Raw genomic sequence first — 23,090 nt, 5'->3', positions numbered from 1 at the left:
TTCTTTTTAAAACTTTGGGCTTTATTATTATTTCTACTACAAATGAACATTTTTATCTTTGTTTTTCAAAAACATACATATATATTTCCATTTGTGTGTCTGAATGTATGTGTGAATATATATCTGCATATACACATACACACACACACACACACATCTTTTCACTTGTGTCCTAATTACATGTTGTGAAAAATTCAGTTATGGATAATGTTTTCCTAATTGTACTAACAAAGACATAATCAGCAACACACACACACACACACACACACACACACACACACACACACATATGTACTAGAAAGAACGACAGATTACAACATCAGTGATGTCTCTATGTTCATTCCTACACTCGTTTCAATAATTCTTGTATCACATCAGTATTATTATTATTATTATTCAATATGTAAGAATCACATTTCCAAGGAACAATTTCCATAGAAAAACATATGTGTATGTTTAATAACTGTTGTTTCATTAATATCATGGTCTCACAACAATGTTCAAGAGGCATTTGGACACAATGTACTGCTGTAGCGATTGAGGAAGTAGAAACATGCTATATATGAGTAAGTATATAGAACAAAGGATGAATATGCCTCAATGGATTCTATAATTCTTTCAAGCAAAATGAAATCACTACATGCACCGTCTCAATAATTTACATATGTTTTGTATAAAAAGGAAATATTTGTTTCCATTGCTAAGAATTTGTAAATTATTTCTGGCTGAACTTGGATATTTATTGATGCTCAAACTGAAATCAGTCAAGCCTTGATTACCTTGATGAGTCCATGGTAACAGTAAAGATTGCAACAGTGAAGAAGTATATAAGATCAATATAAGAACCAGTTTGAGACAGAAAAGAACAACGGGTCCATTGCTGGGATATGAACCAAGTCTTTAACTCAATATAATATACACCAACACGCCCCACTCTCTCTCAAAATAGGGACTTAAATTAATTTTTCCATTACTATTTTTGAAATTTTGAGTTAATTTTATCTCTACAAGATAAACTCCATCTACCTACCTGTATATATATGTATATATATATATATATAAAACATAACTTATAAATAAGGGCAAAAGAAAACAATTCCTATGCCAAATATGCCAAGAAATAGACAACAACCACATATAATTCATCACTAAAAGCATGTGTCTTGAAGCAAGCTGACAGAAATTTCTAGAAAATTACGTCATTACTGAATCGGTCTGATTTCTGAGTTTATTTGATAAAGAATTCTTTTAGTGATGAATTATATGTGGTTATTGACGATTTAAAGTCTATTTCTCAGCATATTTGGCATTGGAATTTTTTTCTTTTGCCCTTATTTATAAATTGTTTATAATTTTCACCTTAACCCTTTTGTTACTGTATTTATTTTGAGATGCTCTCTGTTTCTTTCAATTACTTTAAATACAACAAAGAATTTAGTAAAATAACTTAGTTATCATTCAGCTAGTGTTAGGAACATAAATTGTGACTAAGGTTTGGTGGAAGATTTTAATTCAAAACTTATGAAAACAAGACATTTATACTCAAAGCCAGAGCCGGTTTCAGTCGGGTTGGTAGCGAAAGGGTTAAAAGATATTTTTAATATGCTGGCCACTGATAAATTTTTTTGAAAATTTTATCCTATATTAGATATATATATATATATAACATAGATAAATACAAGAATTTCAAATAAGATAAATTCTTGATTTATTAAAATTATGTCTGCCTCTTGAGTATGCATTATAATTATCAAATGCCAATTATGACTAGCTCCAAATGGGAAGGGGGAGATAATTTCAAAACTCAAGATTCTTCCAAGGTTGACAGGCCATTAAAGAAAAAGATGCTTCTTGTCTGAAGATGGATGCATGTTTCTGTCTCAGTAGCTGTCATCAATATGACAATTGTCAGACTGTATCTCCAGTAGCCAAAGGTATTTATACAAAAAAAGAATAGAACATGTTTATAGCCTTGGTAATTTGCATAATCTAAGCAAAAATGACCTGAGAGAAATGAATGTCCAATACAGCAAGATAGCTTATGGTGCAATTGAATGTTTACAACAAGGAATAACCCCATGAAAGAAGTTATGAATGAACTATCTATTTAAATTTTCAAAATAAAACAATAAACTTCATAAGAACCAGTTTGAGGCAGAAAACAGAAACAATCGTCCTAACATGTTTTTACATTATTTTAATGGGAAACATCTTAGAATCTAATTAATTTAGCAGCTATGATTGTAGACAGTTTAATGAAATTTAAGAATGACCTACATAGTTTTAATAATTACCTAATGTCATTTTAATTGTTACATTCTGTTTGTGATATTTCATTTGATAAATTAGGTACAGTAAAAGGAACGTCCATATTATCCACTTGGTGCATTTGTTTTAATACAATTTCCTTAGAACAGTAAACTATCATAGCAGATGGATTAACTGATGCCACAGACAATATAGATATGGTGGAGGTGGGATTAAAATATATATGGAATAATCTGTTCATAAACTCTTTCCAGACAGCAAGAGAGAAGTGTTTGTTTGTTGTTAGCAAATAATATTCAAAAACAAAATGGTTTTGTTTTCATTCCTGCATGTTATGTATGTGTGATATAAAGAATAGAAGCTGAAATATGATGAAAGTGAAAGACTGGTGATTGATTGGTGTGTCTTGAAACCGTAAAATACACCATTTTACTATGATTATAAACAAATATTTTCACATTTATGGGGTCTGAGAACATTTAACCAATTTCAAATTTGGATAGTTTCCCTATTCCAGCTAACATGTCATATGATATATATATATAGATAGATATTAGACTGTAACAAAGTGATTTTGAGATTAATGATTGTTAGGTTCAATTCTTTAATGATCCATGTTAATAATGATTGAATGAGTATTAAAGTTAAGATTCATATTGATTTATTAGTAATATTAGTGAATATTATTACTTAAGATTAATAGCAAAACAACAATGTATATTCTTAGTTGCACTTTTATCTGTGTTCTAATTCTGTTCATGATACAACTGCCACCCATCATCTGTTGTTCACTTTAAGCTTCTACCCAACAATGTTGTTGTGTCAATCCCTATTTGCAGAGACAAAGCTGAAATTTAAGTGAAGATAATATTTAATTGTAGGATTCCAATTTGTATTATCATTGTTTTAACGACCATTTAATCCTTCATTCTTTGTGTTTGAATGTACTGCTCAGTTTAGAAACATGAAGTTGTGGTTTTTCATGAGGAGAGAAATGAAAATGACTATTTCAGGAAATTATCTGTATTATCTAATCAATTTAAATATATAAGTAATATCTAATTAATTCAATTAGATGTGTATTTTAGTTTTCTTGTCTTCTGCAATGCCACATCTTTTCCCATTAAGTTACAAATATAATAATCTGCTGTTCCTACAATATTTTCATCATTGACAGATCTTTTATTTCATGGTTTTCTTCTCTGACTCAGCTAAATGAGCACTCAATAAATTATCGACAGGTTCTGTTTTGTCAATGATTCACAGTTGAGAAATTTATAATCCCATAACTTTTTTAACAATCTAGAATATGGTTTTATTTCTGAATTTTCCAAATTTGCTGATTTTTATTAGCTTCTACTCAGTAGCTTGAACACACAGTTACAGCCGATTATGAAGATCTAACTCCTTTATTAATTTAATTGGTTAATTAATGAATAACATTTATTGGGTGGATATTTCACACACATATATATAAACAGTACTTTACATTACAAACCGACTTTGACACTCATACCATGAAATGTTTTATGACTTTTTAACAAAAAAAAAAAATAAACAAAAACAAAATAATAATTAAATTTTTCTGAATATTCATTTTTTAAAAATATTTTTACCTTAAGTTTTCTGCTGAGTAAAAGAAAGTTGAAGGTAAAATATTAAATTTACTTAAATCATGAAGATATTGAATGCTAGAGCTCACAATATCAGGATCTTTACAAGAGAGAGCTGACCTTGCTCTACTGTTTTATATGCCATGTGGTTGAAAGAAAAAAAGGAGCCATTTCTCTGCTTGTAGTAGGATATTTGGTAATAAAAAATAAAAAAAAAGAAGCTTTATAATAGAAGTTTTATAAATAAGGTCTTTGAAAAGACAAATTCATACCTGAGTCTTTGAAGAAAGGAATAAAACTGTGATTTAGTATTTTGACAAATTTATCTCCTAGTGTGTATCTACACACCATTTTAAATATTCTTTTTAATTTTTGAAATCCAAGAAAATTATTAAAAACCACAAACTCGTTGTATGATAAAATCTCAACTCTAATTTTGTTATACTGTTTAAACTAGTGTTTTCTTTTGTACTTCACTGTGGATAACAGTTTTTTTTCTTACATTGACTCTAACCCCTCCTCATCTTCTTTCCCCTTTTTATATATATATTTCACTGTTTTAACATTTCCCAAAGAAATTGTTTTTGTATGATTCAAAATAAATCTGAATTGCTAACATTGTTAAATATATCAAGTCTTTGAGATGGAAAATTAAGTTTAATAGAGTTGGTTTCATTCATCCAGTCACACACACACTATATATATATGTATAAAACATTTTGACTTAACTCCACATTATTTAAAGTCCGAGGGCATATAGAACATGTCCACCTTATCAGATGTTCTGAATATATGAGGTGGACTTATCCCATGCGCTCTTGAAACTTTAAGTAATGTGAAGCTGAGTCAAAATGCTATTAAATGCATGTAATTTCTAATGTTACTTTCTTTCAACTATTCACTTTTATAACACACACACACACACACAGTGCATTCCAGAAGGTTTGAGTTCTTTTTTAGGAGAGGCAGATATAACTGTCTTAGATTATTGTAATTTTAGCATATCACTAGTATACATCTAATAAGCTGACCTGCCAACTTTTACTATTCCAGATTGAATGAGATGGCTGTACTTTGAACCCATCTTTCTAAATGCTGCTTGTCACAGCTGACAGGTTTGCAGAATGCTGTCAGGACATGAATGGAAGCTTGCGTTGCTGTATAGTTTTGTGTTAAATTGGGCAGAAACTTACAAAATACTTCAGATTGCTTATGGATTAACTTGTGTGAGCTGAGCATAAGTTTTTCACTGGCAGAAGCGGTTCAAGAATGGTAGAAAAGAGATGAGAGAGACAATGAGATGTGGGGGACATCAGAACTGGTTGAGAAAATATGCAATTTTCTGCATGAAGACTGCTGTGTGTCTATAAAGACAATACAGTTTGGAGCTGGTGTTCCAACTGGATGCACAATTATTCATGAAGGTCTGAATATGTGCAAAGTTTGTTCAAAAGGTGCTCGGTGATGAACAGAAGGAAAGAAGCATTGGTGACAGCAGAGAGCTGGTTGAGCTTATCTCAAATTCATGAGTACTTGAGTCTCTGGTGACCTGTGATGACAGCACCATTTACTGTTATGAGCTAGCGACCAAGAGACAGGGTGCCCACTGGAAGTATCTTGGTTCACCCAGACCCAAGAAGGCCAGGTAAAGCAGGTCCACAGAGGGCTCATGATGGTGCCCTTTTCAACAGAAAGGATATCATCTATATCTGCCAAGTTCCCTCTGGCCAGATGGTCAACAAAGTGTACTTTGTAAAGGTTTTGAGAAAGTTTAGGAAGAAATTTCATTACAAAAGGCCCGAGCTCTTTCACTTGGGTTGGTCATGCCTGTACCAGGACAATGCACCAGTCCACAATTCCATCCTAGTAACCAACTACTTGACAGAGGTGGGAATCAAAACTGTCCATCACCCACCGTACAGTCCAGACCTTGCTCCTGTGACTTTCTCCTAAGTTGAAGAACCTCAAGGACAGTTGTTTTGAATACATTGAGAAGATAGTGGCTGTGGCAACAGTCCTGGACACCTTCACTTTGCAGAATTTCCATGGGACCATTTCCTCCAATCTGTCTTGTATTGATATTTCAATTATTAATCTGGAAAGGATGAAGTTGACTTCAACTGGGTTTAAATCTCAGACCACAAGACAGTATAGCCAATATTCGAATGACTCGGTCAACTCGCTGTACATAGGTATATTCATTGTATGTTTATCCATTTGTTCATTTTTATGTCTGTTTCTTCCGATGCATTGGTGATGTTGAACAGGTGCTCATTTCAAGCAGTATTTTATGGCTGGATGCTCTTCCTGTTGTCAACCCTTTCCTTACAAATAAGAGAATTTTTATTTCATTACCTTGAGAGGGCAAAGTTACCAGACCTAACATTCACTGGAAATCTAAGCACAATATCACTGTTTTTGCACTGATAGTCTTATGTGAAGAAGAGAAAAATGATGACATGCACACATATTTCATAGATACACAAAATGGCTTCTATACAGTTTTCATAATCCAGTTCTACTTGGAACTATATTAGAAAACACTTGCCCGAGTTACATTGTCATTGAACCAGAAACCATGTGTTGCAAAGAGAACTTCTTAACCACACAGCCTTTCCTATCAATCTCTTGATATGAACTGAACAAGTCATCACGATCACAGTTCTTATTAGGAGTTATTGCCCTTCTTGACAGGTAATATTTCTCACTCAAATTTTCCATGCTTTCATTACTTGGATGTCCCTCCTACCATCAAAGCCACTTTACAGACTGTTTGGTGCATTTTATATTGGCACCAGCACTATAGAAGTTGTCTTGTCCCCAATAAGAGTCCTCTTCATTGCTCTGTGCCGTCTCTATACATTCATTCCTTTCTTTCCCATGGGAGTGGAAGATTTTTAACATTGGTGAAGATCTAATCACTAACAAGATCCAACTAGCAGTGCAAGCACAATGAAACAAAAATAGCAGAACTGATATAGACTGGTGGATATAAAATATATATGCATGCATACATATATATATATATATATATATATACATAGATGTTATGAGAGGTAATGGTATTAGTAACACCCAAAGGTGTCAGATAATGCTGAGTAAGTGCTATGGATAGACCATAGTTAAGCTCCAGTTATGCGAATGAGTCCAACGTAGGTCATATATCAGTGTGTGTATATTCTTTTATTCTTTTACTTGTTTCAGTCATGTGACTGTGGCCATGCTGGAGCAGTGCCTTTAGTCGAGCAAATCGACCCCAGGATTTTTCTTTGTGAGCGTAGTACTTATGCTATCAGTCTCTTTTGCCGAACCGCTAAGTTACTGGGATGTAAACACACCAGCATCGGTTGTCAAGCAATGTTGTGGGGACAGACACAAACATATACACACACACATACATAATCCATATATACGATGGGCTTCTTTCAGTTTCCATCTACCAAATCCACCCACAAGGCTTTAGTTGGCCTGAGGCTAGAGTAGAAGACACTTGCCCAAGATGCCATGCAGTGGGACTGAACCCGGAACCATGTGGTTGGTAAGCAAGCTACTTACCACACAGCCACTCCTACAACTTTGTTCAAGAACTCTGCACATCATTGGTCTGGGAGTCAAAGTCACAATCTTGCAATTGTGAGTGCAATGCCCTAACCATTTTGGCCATGTGCCTTCATGTATATCATCATTATCATCATCGCCGTCGTTTAACGTCCGCTTTCCATGCTGGCATGGTTTGGATGGTTTTACTGAGGGCTGGTGAGCCAGAAGGCTGCACCAGGCCCCAAACTAATCTAGCAAAGTCTCTACAGCTGGATGCCCTTCCTAATAGCAACCACTCCGAGAGTGTAGTGGGTGCTTTTATGTGCCACTGGCACAAGGGCCAGTCAGGTGGTATTGATATCGGTCGCGCTCAAATGGTGCTTTTTACATTCCACCTGCACAGGAGCCAGTCCAGCGGCACTGGCAACGACAATGCTCGAATGGTGTTTTTTACATGCCATTGGCACAGGAGCCAGTCAGGCAATGCTGGCAATGATCATGCTTGAATGGTGCTTTTTACATGCCACCAGCACGGGAGCCAGTCAGTGGCCCTGGAAACAATCATGCTAAAATGGTGCTTTAAATGTTCCATTGACACAGGTGCCAATCAGGTGGTACTGTCATTGGCCATGACAATGATTTCACTTGCCTCAACAGGTCTTGGCAAGCATAGTTTATTGTCCAATGATTGATGGGTACTCTTAAATGGGCCAGTTATATGGCATAGGCCACAGCTACAGTCTCACTTGATCTTCTCAAGCACAGCATATCTCCAAATGTCTCAGTCTCTGTGAGGCACAACGTTTAAAGATCATGCTTCACTACCTCATCCCAGGTCTTCCTCTTCCCCAGGTTCCCTCCACTGTTAGGGTGTGACAGTTTTTCACACAGCTGTCCTCATTCATTCACAACACATGATCATACTAGCACATTCGTCTCTCTTGTACACCACATCTGATGCTTCTTATGTCCAACTTTCCTCTCAGGGCACTTACATTGACATGTATGCACACTAACATTACACATCCAGTGGAGCATACTAGCTTCCTTTCTTGCAGGCTTACGCATGTCCTCAGCAGTCACGGCCCATGTTTCACTGCCATGTAGCATGGCTGTTTGCACACATGCGTCATACAGTCTTCCTTTTACTCTGAGCGAGAGGCTCTTTGTCACCAACAGAGGTAGGATCTCTCTGAACTTTGCCCAAGCTATTCTTATTTTAGCAGTTACACTCTCAGAGCATCTACTCCTGTTACTGACTTGGTCACCTAGGTAATGGAAGCTATCAACTACTTCTAGTTTTTCTCCCTGGAATGTGACGGAAGCTGTTCTCAGCACATTTTCAGTGTTTATTGCCCCTGAGCATTTGCCACGCACAAAAACTATCTTCCCAGTTAGCCTTCCTTTGAAATTGCTGCACCTTTGTGTGTCCCTAGCTTACACTGGGTACATCTTATGTATGTATATATATATGTGTGTGTGTAAATAAAATATAAGGAATGGAAAAACATTTAAGCGTAGACAATCCTTAAATACAAAGTTGGTATGAATCCAATAAAGATTCTATAAGTTGTTTCCAGCTTAATTGATTCCAAAACAAAACGAAAAATAATCCTTTTGAAATCACAAATCAGGCGTTTCTTCAGAAATTCATTATTGGAATGAATGGGTTCAACCAACAAAAATATTAAGACCTTTACAATAGCCCAGAAATAAGGTCTTTATATTTTTTTTGGTTGAAACCATTCATTCCAATAATGAATTCTTAAAGAAAAGCCTAATTTGTGATTTCAAAAGGATTATTTTTCATTTTGTTTTGGAATCAATTAGGCTGGAAACAACTTATAGAATCTGTATTGGATTCGTACCAACTTTGTATTAAACAATTGTCTATGTTGATATTTTTTCCTTTCCTTATACAAAAAACTATACATTCAATAAATATTCTTTGCTTGGTTTGAACTGGCAGCAGACTTGGATGTTTGACATTCCTTCGAAGGATTTAGGTCCTTACTTCTTTTATATATATATATATATATATATATATATATATTCATCATCGTCATCATAGTTTTAATGTCCACTTTTCCATCCATGCATGTCTCTGATGGAATTTGTTGAGACAGATTTTCTATGGTCACCTGCTCTTCCTCTTGCCAACTCTCACCTGTTTCCAAGTAAGGTAATATTTATCCCCATGACCAGATGTGTTTTTATAGCATGTTCTTTTCTACTCTAGGCACAAGGCCTGAAATTTTTTTGGGGGGGAAGGGGGCCAGTCAATTAAATCAACCCCAGTATGCAACTGGTGTTAAATTTATCTATCCCTGAAAAGATGAGAGACAAAGTTGACCTTGGCGGAATTTGAAACCAGAACATAAAGACAAGAAATACTGCTAAGCATTTTGCCCAGCATGCTAACATTTCTGCCAGCTTGCTGCCTTGTGTTTTACAGCATATTGGAATGAAGGATATCAATTGTTTGACAGGGAGACTTGCTTACAACAACCATGTGATGTCACAGCAAGGAAACAGTAAAGCAAACACACCCATACACACACACACACATGCACGCGCACGCACGCACGCATACACACACACACACACAGTGCTAATGAGCTTCTTTTAGCTTCTGTCAACCAAATCCACTCACAAGGAAATGGTTGGTCCAAGGTGTTCTGCAATGGGACTGAACCCCAAATTTTATGGCTGGGAAGCAAACTTCTTACTACACAGCCACACTTCATCATCATCATTGTTTAACATCCACTTTCCATGCTGGTATGGTTTGGATGGTTTGACTGAGGATTGGCAAGCCAGAAGGCTGCACCAGGCTCCAATCTGATCTGGCAAGGATTCTTCAGCTGGATGCCCTTCTTAACACCAACCACTCAGAGTGTAGTGGGTGCTTTTTACGTTCCACTGGCACAGGAGCCAGTCAGGTGGGCCTGGCATCAGCTATGTTTGGCTGGTGCTTTTTACATGCCACCATCATTGGACCAGTCAGGCAAAACTGACATCGACCACTTTCATATGGTGCTTTTTATGTGCCCCTGGCACAGGTGCCAATCAAGTAGTACTGGCATTGGCCAAGACAATGATTTCACTTGCCTCAACATGTCTTCACAAGCATAGTTTATTGCTCAATGATTGAAGTCTACTGTTAAATGGGCTGGTTATGCAACACTGGCATAAGCCACAGTTATGATCTCACTTGGCTTGTTGGGTCTTCTCAAGCACAAGCATATCTCCAAAGGTTTCAGTCACTTGTCATTGCCTTGGTGAGGCCCAGCATTCGAAGGTCATACTTCACTATCTCATCCCAGGTCTTCCTGGGTCTACCTCTTCTACAAGTTCCCTCCACAGTTAGGGTGTGACACTTTTTCACACAGCTGTCCTCATTCATACGCAACACATGACCATACCAGCACAGTCGTCTCTCTTGCACACCATATCTGATGCTTCTTATGTCCAACTTTCCTCTTAGCGTGCTTACACTCTGTCGTGTATGCACACTGATATTACACATCCAGTGGAGCATACTAGCTTCATTTCTTGCAAGCTTACGCATGTCCTCAGCAGTCACAGCCCATGTTTCACTGCCATGTAGCATGGTTTTTTGCACACATGCACCATACAGTTTACCTTTTACTCTGAGTGAGAGGCTCTTTGTTGCCAGCAGAAGTAGGATCTCTCTGACCTTTGCCCAGGCTATTCTTATTCTAGTAGCTACACTCTCAGAGCATCTATCCCTCTACTGACTTGGTTACCTAGGTAATGGAAGCTAACAACTACTTCTAGTTCTTCCCCCTGGCATGTGATGGAACATTTTCAGTGTTTATTGCTCCTGTGCATCTGCCACACACAAATCTGTCTTTCCAGTTAGCCTTCCTTTGATATATATATGTATATATATATATATATATATATATAGAGTGTGTGTAAACATAGATATAAATATATGTATATATTTATATAGTGTATGAACAGTCAAATCAACTATTGTTCTGTGCCTGCACTTTGACACCCTTGATATCCATATTCCTTGCCTGGTCAACAATCTCTTGTAAGAATGTTGGGATTAGTTCTGTCTCTTGGTGTTGTGAATATTGAGTACAGTTTTGTTACAAACAAAAAGGTGTTGGTAATAATTATTCTCTTCTCTGCAGAACCTAACATGTAGCTTTGCTTTTCCTCAACAGGAATTCTCCACCAGGATGAAACGCAATAAAGACAAACTCTCAACCTGGAATATTTTTGTCAATAGTTCTCTTTATAATTATGATAGTGGCTTCAGTTCTGATCAATAGTTATGTTGTTGACAGTTCTTTAAAGACATTAACTACAGCAAATGAAACCTTGACAAGGCATAATGACTGGTATCCAAGAATAAGAAATAGCACCAAATGTTTTTTTAAAGTTTGGCCATACATCCAGTCAACTTTGGCAGAGTTGCTTCAGTTCTTTAAGGACAGCTTTGTTGATGAGAAATTGTTTGGGACAGTCCTAGACACCTGTATTTCCCCCTGTCTGCTCTTTAATCACCTCATTGTTTATTTAACTTTGATCTTGGATAAATATATTCAAGTAACCGGTGTACATTTTATACACTACATAGCTGATGTTTAAAGGTAATTTGTTTAATAGTGTGTATTCTCCATTGGTAATTTCCAAAGACTTTAGACAGTCTATCATAGCTGCTTGTTCATCACTTCATTATTCACTTTGCATTTAATGGTAGTATCCAAACGTTCAATATTTTTCCAGAGCCTGTCGATATTTTCCTTTTTGTGAGGTGATCCATTTTGATTGTGTGTTCTTATCACAATCAATCTGTTATTCTTGTCTTTTGGAAAATTGTAACTGCAACTTGATAAAATAATATAGGACATTCGATGTCCAAAAGCTGATAGCTTCAGTTTGTACATCATTTACATTGAACAGATATGTGTCTTCATCTTGTTTGTTATTACCACAATGTTTCGGCTGATTTACTCTTCAGCCTTCATCAGGTGTCCTGGTAGAATTTTGAACCCATCCCTGGGTTCTTGTTCTTAAGGGATCACTCTATAATTGCTCATGGGCATATAGCATAATGGTTAAGAGCGTGGGCTACTAACCCCAAGTTTGCGAGTTCAATTCCAGGCAGTACCTTGAATAAATAATAATAATAATTATAACATCAGCAAAATACCTTAGGAATGAGAACTCAGGGTTGGGTTCAAAATTCTACAAGGACACCTGATGAAGGCTGGAGAGTAAATCAGCCGAAACGGTGTGGTAACAACAAACAAGATGAGGACACAAATCCGTCCAATGTAAATGTAAATAATATTAAAGAATTCTTCATCTCAAAAATACAGAACAGTTTCAGTTTGTGCTAGAAATCCTTTAGCAAATTGTTTAATTACAGATAACATTTAATCAAAAGGTTTTCTTTTTGCTCATATCATAATCTGTCTTCCTTTGTTCTAACAACTGTCAATTTCTTGCCATTTTTATTTGTATGTATTTATGTCTCTGGACCATCGTCAAATGTCCATTTTTCATATTGATATAGCATGGATGATTTGACAGGATCTGATGGACTGTAGGAAAATGTCTTGCTCCAATGTCTCCATTATGAAATGGTTTCTATGACTGAGTGTCCTTCCTAACAACGGCCACTATAACAGTGTACTGGGCACTGACAGTATAGAGGCTATCTCACCCTGAAAAAGGCTATAGAGGTCTCTTAAGCCCTGCATTGTTGCTGCTCACTGTACCAAACACATATCGAGTTTACTGGGTGCCTTTTCATGGCATCAGCACAAATAGGACTGCTTTGTAGCTCACAAACTGAATGAGTATTCCTATACAAATGCTAGCATTTTTGTTATTGATTATCATTAAGAATGTAAGCTAAGTTCATATTCCAATCTGCAACTTGCTTCTTTGATAGTTATGAAACTAATTAATTAACCCTTATAAATTGTCTTCCATCTCCATTCTACCCCTCTTTACATAAGTCCTGTTTTGTTCCTGCTGATTTGCCCAGCTGTCCTTCCCCTTTTGCTACCTTCTGCAATATCAACTGGGATGTCCATCTTGATAACTAGCACAATGGAGTCAACCTCATATTGAAATCCAGGCACAAACTTGCCACCTCTTTACATACATAAGGTTCTCTGCAAACACATTCATATGTATGGCCAGCTCATCTGTCTACATACATTCCTACATCTATATGTGTGAATGTATGAGGATCATGCATGCATGTTGGAACATGGAATGTTTATGTACCATACTTATGCACATAGGTGTTTATGTATTTGTGTCTTCCTGCTCATGCATCTTGAAAGTGACATCTTGAAAGTTTGACACTTGTTGATGATTGACAGAATAAATAGCAAATGATTTGGTTGAAAACATCTGGAAGTGTATGAGAAGCATGAGTGACTACACCAATTTTATTTCAGATATAGAGGACTGTCACAAGTTCACCTGGGTCCTACCAGAACTCCTCTCTTCTGATCAAGTTCTGTGGTTTCTTCCATTCATGTTGGCATTAATATCTCCATCACAAAGCAGTGAGCTGGCGGAATTGTTAGTATGCCAAACAAAATGCTTAATGGTATTTCGTCTGTCTTTATGTTCTGAGTTCAAATTCTGCCAAAGTCGACTTTACCTTTCATCCTTTCAGGGTCGATAAATTAAATACCAGTTGTGTACTGAGGTTGATCTAATAAACCGGCCCCCTCCCCCCAAATTTCAGGCCTTGTACCTAAGGTAGAAAAGAAAAGATTAATATCTCCATTACTAACTCTCCTTTCCATTCACTGTACAATACTCTATACCGTCCTTCTAAGAATGAATGGCACTGGATTTGCCTCCTATATTTTAACAAACCCCCACCACTACCCTTATACAAAGAAACAAACTTTAATACACATACACACACAACTGCTGTTTCACTGTTTTCAGTTACATGTTGTAACAAACACACAAGTCAATGGTGTAACATAAATGTGAAACTTCTTTCAAAGTGAGCAGAGCCATAATCTTTGGTTGAAAGAGCTGATGGCAAACAATAAATTAAGGAAAATGAGGAATGCCAAACAAGTAATAAGACAACTATAATGAAGATAAAGAAAAGTGAGCAGTGATTTCAAGGACAGAAATATTTTGACATCTGATGGAGCCTTTAGAAATAAAATGCACAAAATACTGAGTTCTATGTTTAAAAAAGAATGGTTGATTTCATTAGTCTGACGCTTAGTTTGGGTTTGATATGAAGGCAACCTATTGCCAACTAATAACATATCATTTTGTTACTAGAACAAAAAAAAAAAAAACTTTTTTGAAATTTTTCTGGAAACTAATAAACAATTCCACTGAAACATTTTTGAAATGGTAACAGCAAGAACTGACATCTAAAGAAAGATATTTCAAAGTATATCAACCATACATCAGAAAAATATATAACATTTCAAGCTTTAAGTCAACATTATATCAATTTAAATATATTTGCCTAAATTTAGTAATAATTTCTAGCTTTGGCACAAAGCCAGTATTTTGTAGAAGAGTATAAATGATTTAATGGATTGATATTTACTTATCTAGCCTGGTGGGGGTGGGGGTTAGACTTGGAAGACCAAGTACTCTAGTACTAATACCATTTGTACCACACAACAGTAGTTGACCAAAACAGTGCACCTGAGCATTGTATACAATAATTTCATTATTATTTTAAATGACAGAAAACAGCAGATGGCTAACTTCTCTTCATATAAGTTTTCTGATTTACATTATAGTTGTGTGATCATATTATAAACTATGATATTTCTGTTAATAACAGAGTTTGAAAAATTTTCTTGAAAGAATTGAAAATATATAATAAAAATAGTTTTCAATGATTTCATAATGTAAATTGTGATTTGTGCATTCTTAGGGTCTTGCAGCAAATTAACTAAGCTGCAGTTTAACCCTTTTGATACAAGACCACCTAAAACTACCTTCATTTTTATGGTACAGAGTTCTTGGTTTAAAGTCATCTGAAGACTTACTGTACAAATTTCACGTTAATTTATGTTCCAATTGTCAGTTTGATGATGTGGAAATTTTACTGCATTGTTCATTATTTAAAAAATTAACTGACAGGAAAGTGGTTTATTTCAACAGAAGCGTGGTAATAAAAGTGTTGACAGAAGATTGATTTAGAATGGCTGCTATGTGCAAACTGGTAGAAAACATTTAGCTGAATATCACTCTGTGATCTGATTGAACTTGCTTAGAAAACTAAGTCTTCCTAGATCTTAACAAATCTCCCTAGATCTTCCATTTAACATCAAATTTGATTTGATGAAAACAGAAGAATATAAATGTTGAAAAGTAACATTCTAACATCATGAAATGAAGTACAGCTTTATATTGTTGCCTAAAAGTTACTCTAGAGATATTAGCCATGTCAATTCTAAATTGGAGATTGCATTTGGATAAGTCATGGACATTCCATAAAAATACTGTTTAAATATATTATGTTTGTTTTATTAGTCTAATGAAATAGAAGTGGTGATAATGAAGATAACAAATATTTCAAATAAAATACCATTAGAAATTAGCAGAAGCTGGGTATGTTTTCTGAAATTATACATAGCAATAAATTTTCCCGTGAGAAGATATGATAAAAGTCTCTCTCTCTCTCTCTCTCTCTCACACACACACACACATCAGGTAACTGATATATGGCAGGTTTCTGATACTAGTGACAATTACTCTGGAACTTGAAATTAAAAGAATTCATTGTATGGTGCTAAAAAAGCCTAGATTTTGTATGTAGCAAACATCTTTCAAAGTGGGAATAAAATACAAAGGTCATGAGAGCTGGCACTCTTCCATTGACTATATAATAAAAAGTATCTTCCCCCAAGAAAACTACTATAAATAACATTGAACACTTGTGTCAAAAACAAAACGAGTTAAGGCTTTCAATCTTAATGAGAAATTGGAGATTTTCAACGAGAATCAAAGGTAAACATTATAGAAGTGTATAATATAAACCAAAACCAGCTGCAGCTGTTTTTAAACAGTTCAAAAACCACAGGATTTATTGATGAATTATAACTAATGGTGAAAATATGTAAATAATTATATTTCCAGTTTAGTTAGTAAAATACATTAAAGTATGACACCATATCTAACACTGAAAGTAACTACTAGTTATTTTGTTACTTTCATCTCCTTTTACAATCACTGTTTCCAATACTAGAAACAAAATTGAAATTTTCTACATTTCATTATAGCATTATCAAAGGCAATTTCTGTGCAACAGCTGGCATATATGCACATTTATTTATAGGACTGGGTGATTATATATACTTACATACAATCATATACACACTTATCTATCTACATACATGAACAAATATATATATATATACATATATATATATACACATATATATATGTACCTACACACATCTACACACACACACAAACACATACACACACGCATCATCATCATCATCATCGTTTAACGTCCGTTTTCCATGCTAGCATGGGTTGGACGGTTCAACTGGGGTCTGGGAAGCCAGAAGGCTGCGTCAGGCCCAGTTTGATTTGGCAGTGTTTCTACGGCTGGATGCCCTTCCTAACGCCAACCACTCCGTGAGTGTAGTGGGTGCTTTTTACGTGCCACCTGCACAGGTGCCAGACGAGGCTGGCAAATGGACACGATTGGATGGTGCTTTTTACGTGCCACTGGCACGGGCGCCAGACGGGGCGGCGCTGGCAACGGCCACGTTTAGATGGTTCTCATACATGCCACCGGCACTAGTATCACAGCTACAATTTCCATTGATGTTGATTGATTTTGATTTTCACTTGCCTCAACAGGTCTTCACAAGTAGGGTTTGTGTCACAAGAAGGAAAGGTATGCATAAGTGGGCTGGCTACGTCCCAGGTAGAGGTCACGGGTTATGGTCTCACTTGTCCTGCCGGGTCTTCCCACGCACAGCATACTTCCAAAGGTCTCGGTCTCTGGTCATTTCCTTGGTGAGACCTAAAGTTCGAAGGTCGTACTTCACCACCTCTTCCACAGGTTTCCTCAATCACTAGGGTGAGGCACTTTTTCACACAACTATCTTCATCCATTCTCGCCCCATGACCATACCAGCGCAAACGTCTCTCTTGCACACCACAACTGATGCTTCTTAGGTCCAACTTTTCTCTCAAGGTACTTACACTCTGTCGAGTATGAACACTGACATTACACATCCATCGGAGCATATTGGCTTCATTTCTTGCAAGCTTATGCATATCCTCAGCAGTCATGGCCCATGTTTCACTGCCATGTAGTATGGCTGTTCATACACATGCGTCATACAGTCTGCCTTTTATTCTGAGCGAGAGGCACCAGCAGAGGTAAGAGCTCTCTAAACTTTGCCCAGGCTATTCTTACTCTAACAGTTACACTTTCAGCACACCCACCCCCGCTACTGACTTGGTCACAAAGTTAACGGAAGCTATCAACAATTTCTAGTTTTTCTCCCAGGAATGTGGCAGAAGTTGGTCTCTGAGCATTTTCAGTGTTTATTGCTCCTGAGCATCAGCCACATAGAAAAACTATCTTCCCAGTTAGCCAGGAAGGAATTGGGCAAAAATTTGGCATTGAAAGCTACACCAATGCCAGAACAGGACAACACTGCATAGTGCCAAAGGTCTCAGCAATGCCATCACACTTCAGGACAAGTTACTGCAACAGCCTGGGTTTCAAAGGCCTACAGCTTTTTAATATTCTCCCAAAGAGTCTGAGGAACTTGCACAAAGTAGATGTAGGGGTTTTTAACCTGCACCTCTCCCTGTCGAGAAACCCAGATGAACCTACCTCATTACAGGAGGTGCAAATGAGGGTAGCTATATTAAACTCTATGCTTCACCAAGTGCCACATTTTAGAGGAGGCTCTTAATAATAACAGTGTAACAAAACGGCGGTGCATCAGCATGGCCACTGCTCTGAGCAGAAACTAGAGAAAAAAAAATGCATATATATATATATATATAACACACACATATATATACATACATATATATACATATATATACATATATATATATATATATATACATAATATATACATATATATATATACAATCAAAGCAATTAATGTATGAACCTGGCACTAAAATAGTTAATTTCCTAGATATTACGTTAGACCTTAACTCCAAGCTGCATTACCCATTTAGAAAAGAAGGCGAAATCACGAGATACGTAAATAAATTATCCAACCATCCACCAAATATAATTGAATCTTTAGCCAGAAATATTTCATTAAGAATTTCAAAATTATCTTCAAATAAGGATATATTTAACTCCCATTCTGAGCATTATAATACAGCGTTAACTAAGGCAGGATACAACCAAAAAATTACATTCATAGATAAGGGGAACTTACATATTCCTAACAAAGAAGTTATCATTAATCACATAAGCAGCAATATAGACCAGGCCCGAAATAGAAGTAGAAATAGATTCACAGTAACCGCAAATCTAGCGTACAAGCCCAATAATTCAAATAGAAGTAAAAACCAAAGCACAGGTAATTCGGATAAAATGGAATTAGATAAATCAAAGATGCACGCAAATTATAGTAGTAAGTACAATGACTTTGATAAGATGAATAATAATAATAATTCTACGAACCCTGATTCTAATTCAAAGAAATTTAATAGAAATAAAAATAAAAAAGATATAATATGGCTGAATATTCCTTTCAACTGTGCGATTCAATCGGATATACGGAGCAAATTCAAAGTAATTCTAGAAAAAAATTTCCCAATCTCTCATAAATATCATAGAATTATTTCTAAGAAAACAGTTAGAATTTCTTATTCAACCCTCCCAAATATGTCCACTTTAATAGCTAAGATTAATAATAACAACATTAAACTAGCCAGGAAAGATGAAAATAAAAATAATAATAACAACATGAATACCAATAACAATTATAGCAATACTAACAACAATAGTAACTATCAAAACACGGATGGAATCAGTAACCACAAAACGACTAATAATAATATTAGCAGTAACAAGAGTAGTAATAATACCGATACTAATAGAAGTAAAAATGTTAATAATAGAAGTAAGGCTAATAGAGAAAACGCGGAGAAGGAAAATATCAGTGACATCTATAGCAGCAATATACAGTTTGATAATAATACTAACAATAATAGTAACATTACTAATAATGTAAATAATCATGGTAGGACTTTAGACCTAAAAGATGGAGCAATAGGATCAATAAATAATAACAATATTTTAGATAACAGCACAAACTATAAAAATAATAATAATAATAAGGATAATTATACTCATGATAATCATAATAATAAGAACATAAGACATCTACCCATGAATAATCCAACTTCTGAAGTTGTTCCTCCTGCGTGTAAGTGTAGAATTAAGTCAAGATGCCCGGCACCCGGCCTTTGCAGGGAAAATAACGTAATCTATAAATGTACCATATCTACTGAGAATAACAAATTTTTTTACATTGGGTGCACAATAAATTTAATAAAAGGGTTAGAAATCACATCTCATCTTTTGGATTACGTCATAAAGCTGGTACCACCACACTTTCAAGTAAAATCTGGGAACTCAAAAATAATAACAAGAATTATAATCTTAATTGGGAAATAGTTAGGAGAGCAATACCGTATAAAAATAGCAGGGTTGGTTGCCAACTCTGCTCAATGGAGACCTATGAAATTCTAAGGCATAGAAAAAATAGAAACTTGTTAAATAACCATATTGAAGTAGGACAAGTTTGTGTCCACGCTAAATTGAAGACCCTAAAATATTTTAAGTGAATAACTGGATAGAATAATCGTAACAAGATAGGTAGATAAATATAACCAAAATCTTAATTTTTAGTGTTTATTTAATTCTTAAATCTTAATTTTAAATTTTTAATTTTGGAACTTAATCTAGTTTAGGTAACACTACTTTAATAAATTAAGTTACTAAGGCTTAACAATTCTATTACAGAATTAATTAAGTGAAGAAACTCCCTTGAAAGTAGTATGATAAATTTCAATAAAATAGACAATTCCATCACACCTTGTTAATTAAATTCTAGCTTTTGACCGGTAGTCCATTAATGTATTGATAGTAACGGCTACAATTTTTAAGACAGTAACATGAATAAATAAATAATTTAAATGACCTCTGGTTAAGGTTGCACTTAGATCCTTTCTCTTATTGTATTTCCTTCTGACGATAGCTTTTGACCCCTCTACCCCTGACCTTGTTTATCTCTTTAAATTCTCTTTAGATTCATATCTGCTTTCATCCGTGTCAGGTTGATAGTAAATAGCTGTGTACTGGTCAAAAAAATAATTTTTTTCATAGTTCCTGAATTCTTAAAGACTCAAGCTAACTAAGTTATCTACAAATTCTTCTGTATTTGGTCACTTTAAAAACCCCCTCCCGCTAAGTTGTCGCAGTATACTCTATATAGGCGCCTTTTCTTTTCTCCCTATTCCACTTTTTCTTTTCCTTTTTCTTTTTCTCTTTCTTTTTCTTTTCTATCCTTCTCCCCCGTTTCTCTTTCTTTTTTCTTTTTCTTTTTCTTTTTCTTTTCCTTCTTTCTTCTTCTTCTCCCTTTTCTTTTTCTTTTTTCCTTGTCTCTTTCCTTTTTCTTTTATTTTCTTTTCTTTGCCCCACAAATAAATTCCTTCAGCCTTTAGAAATCTCAACATAGCAGTTTTGCACAGAGAGCAATAACATGGCAAATTACCTTATCATATAGCATGAAATGATTGTGGATTAATAATGGTTAAATACATCGTCTGTGAGTATGAAATTCCTCATCTTACCACTGGAAATGTAAATCTTCACTATGGATTAATTCACCTTTTCTGTGAAGCTAATAAGTCTTTAAAACCTGTGATAAGTCTGTGCATCCTCCTCCTCATATCTCTGGAAATTTAAATCTACACTATGGATTGATTCATCTCTCTTCGAAACTAATAAGTTTTTAAAAATCTGTGATAAGACTGTGCATCATCATTAAGGACTTTGGAAAACTGTTTACAACCTATATCTGCCTCTAATGGAACTATCTCCAATATTTCATGAGTATAACCTCACCCACTAAGATGTCTAGAGAACTCAAATGTATTTTAGCTGATGAGTACGGGACACTTTTATCTGCTGCAATTTTTGCAACTTGTAATAAAGCCTGTCTTTGTATGAAACAATTGTACTAAAAACTAATCCATTCTTGTTGCTTCTTTCTCGTATATATATATACATATATATACATAATATATACATATACATAATATATACATATACATATATATACATAATATATACATATACATAATATATACATATATATACATAATATATACATATACATAACATATACATATATATACATAATATATACATACATATAATATATATATATATACATAATATATACATATACATAACATATACATATAATACATAATATATACATACATATAATATATATATATTATAATATATACATATACATATATATAATATATATATATATACATATACATTATATAATATATACATATATATATATATAAATATACATATACATATATAATATACATATATATATATATATATAATATTACATATACATATATAATATATACATATAATATATATATATATATATAATATATACATATATAATATATACATATATATATATATACATATACATATATATATATATATATATATATACATATATATATATATATAATATATACATATATAATATATACATATATATATATAATATATACATATATATATATACATATACATATATATATATACATATACATATAATATATACATATTATATATACATATACATATAATATATACATATTATATATAATATATATATATATGCATATATATAATATATATATACATATTATATATAATATATACATATATATATGCATATATATATGCATATATAATATATATAATATGATATATATATAATATAATATAATATAAATATATATATATATGCATGGCATATATAAAAGGATTCGAGCGAGGTCGTTACCAGTACTGCCTGACTGGCCCCTGTGCCGGTGGCACGTAAAAGCACCCACTACACTCTTGGAGTGGTTGGCGTTAGGAAGGGTATCCAGCTGTAGAAACTCTGCCAAATCAAGACTGGAGCCTGGTGCAGCCATGTGGTTCGCCAGCCCTCAGTCGAAATCGTCCAACCCATGCTAGCATGGAAAGCGGACGTTAAACGATGATGATTATAAATATATAATATATATATATAAGCACATATACATATATAATATATATGTATATACATATATAATATATATGTATATACATATATATATATGACAGGCTTCTTTCAGTCTCATTCTACCAAATTCATTTACAAGGCTTTCTAGAAGACACTTGCCCAAGGTGCCATGCAATGAGATTGAATCAGGAACCATGAGTTTGGGAAGGAAGCTTCCTAACATATATACATATATATATATATACACATACATGGAGGCACAATTGCCCAGTAGTTAGGGCAGTGGACTCGTGGTTGTAGGATCATGGTTTTAATTCCTAGACTGGGCGTTGTGACTGTTTATTGATTG

The 23,090-nt window shown here is 34.5% G+C and overlaps 1 long non-coding RNA gene across 1 annotated transcript; it reads left to right on the top strand.

Moving 5' to 3' along the window:
• Positions 1–273: 273 nt before the first annotated feature.
• LOC118764810 lies at positions 274–22,562 on the top strand. The gene is made up of 3 exons (XR_005000619.1): positions 274–1,042; positions 15,566–15,567; positions 22,530–22,562. It is a non-coding gene; the product is annotated as an uncharacterized LOC118764810 (long non-coding RNA).
• The last annotated feature ends 528 nt before the right edge of the window (positions 22,563–23,090 follow it).

Source organism: Octopus sinensis, linkage group LG9, assembly GCF_006345805.1.
Source record: "Octopus sinensis linkage group LG9, ASM634580v1, whole genome shotgun sequence".
Lineage (NCBI taxonomy): Eukaryota > Metazoa > Mollusca > Cephalopoda > Octopoda > Octopodidae > Octopus > Octopus sinensis.
Note: the sequence above shows the minus strand (reverse complement) of the source record. Positions and strands in the feature narration are given on the sequence as shown.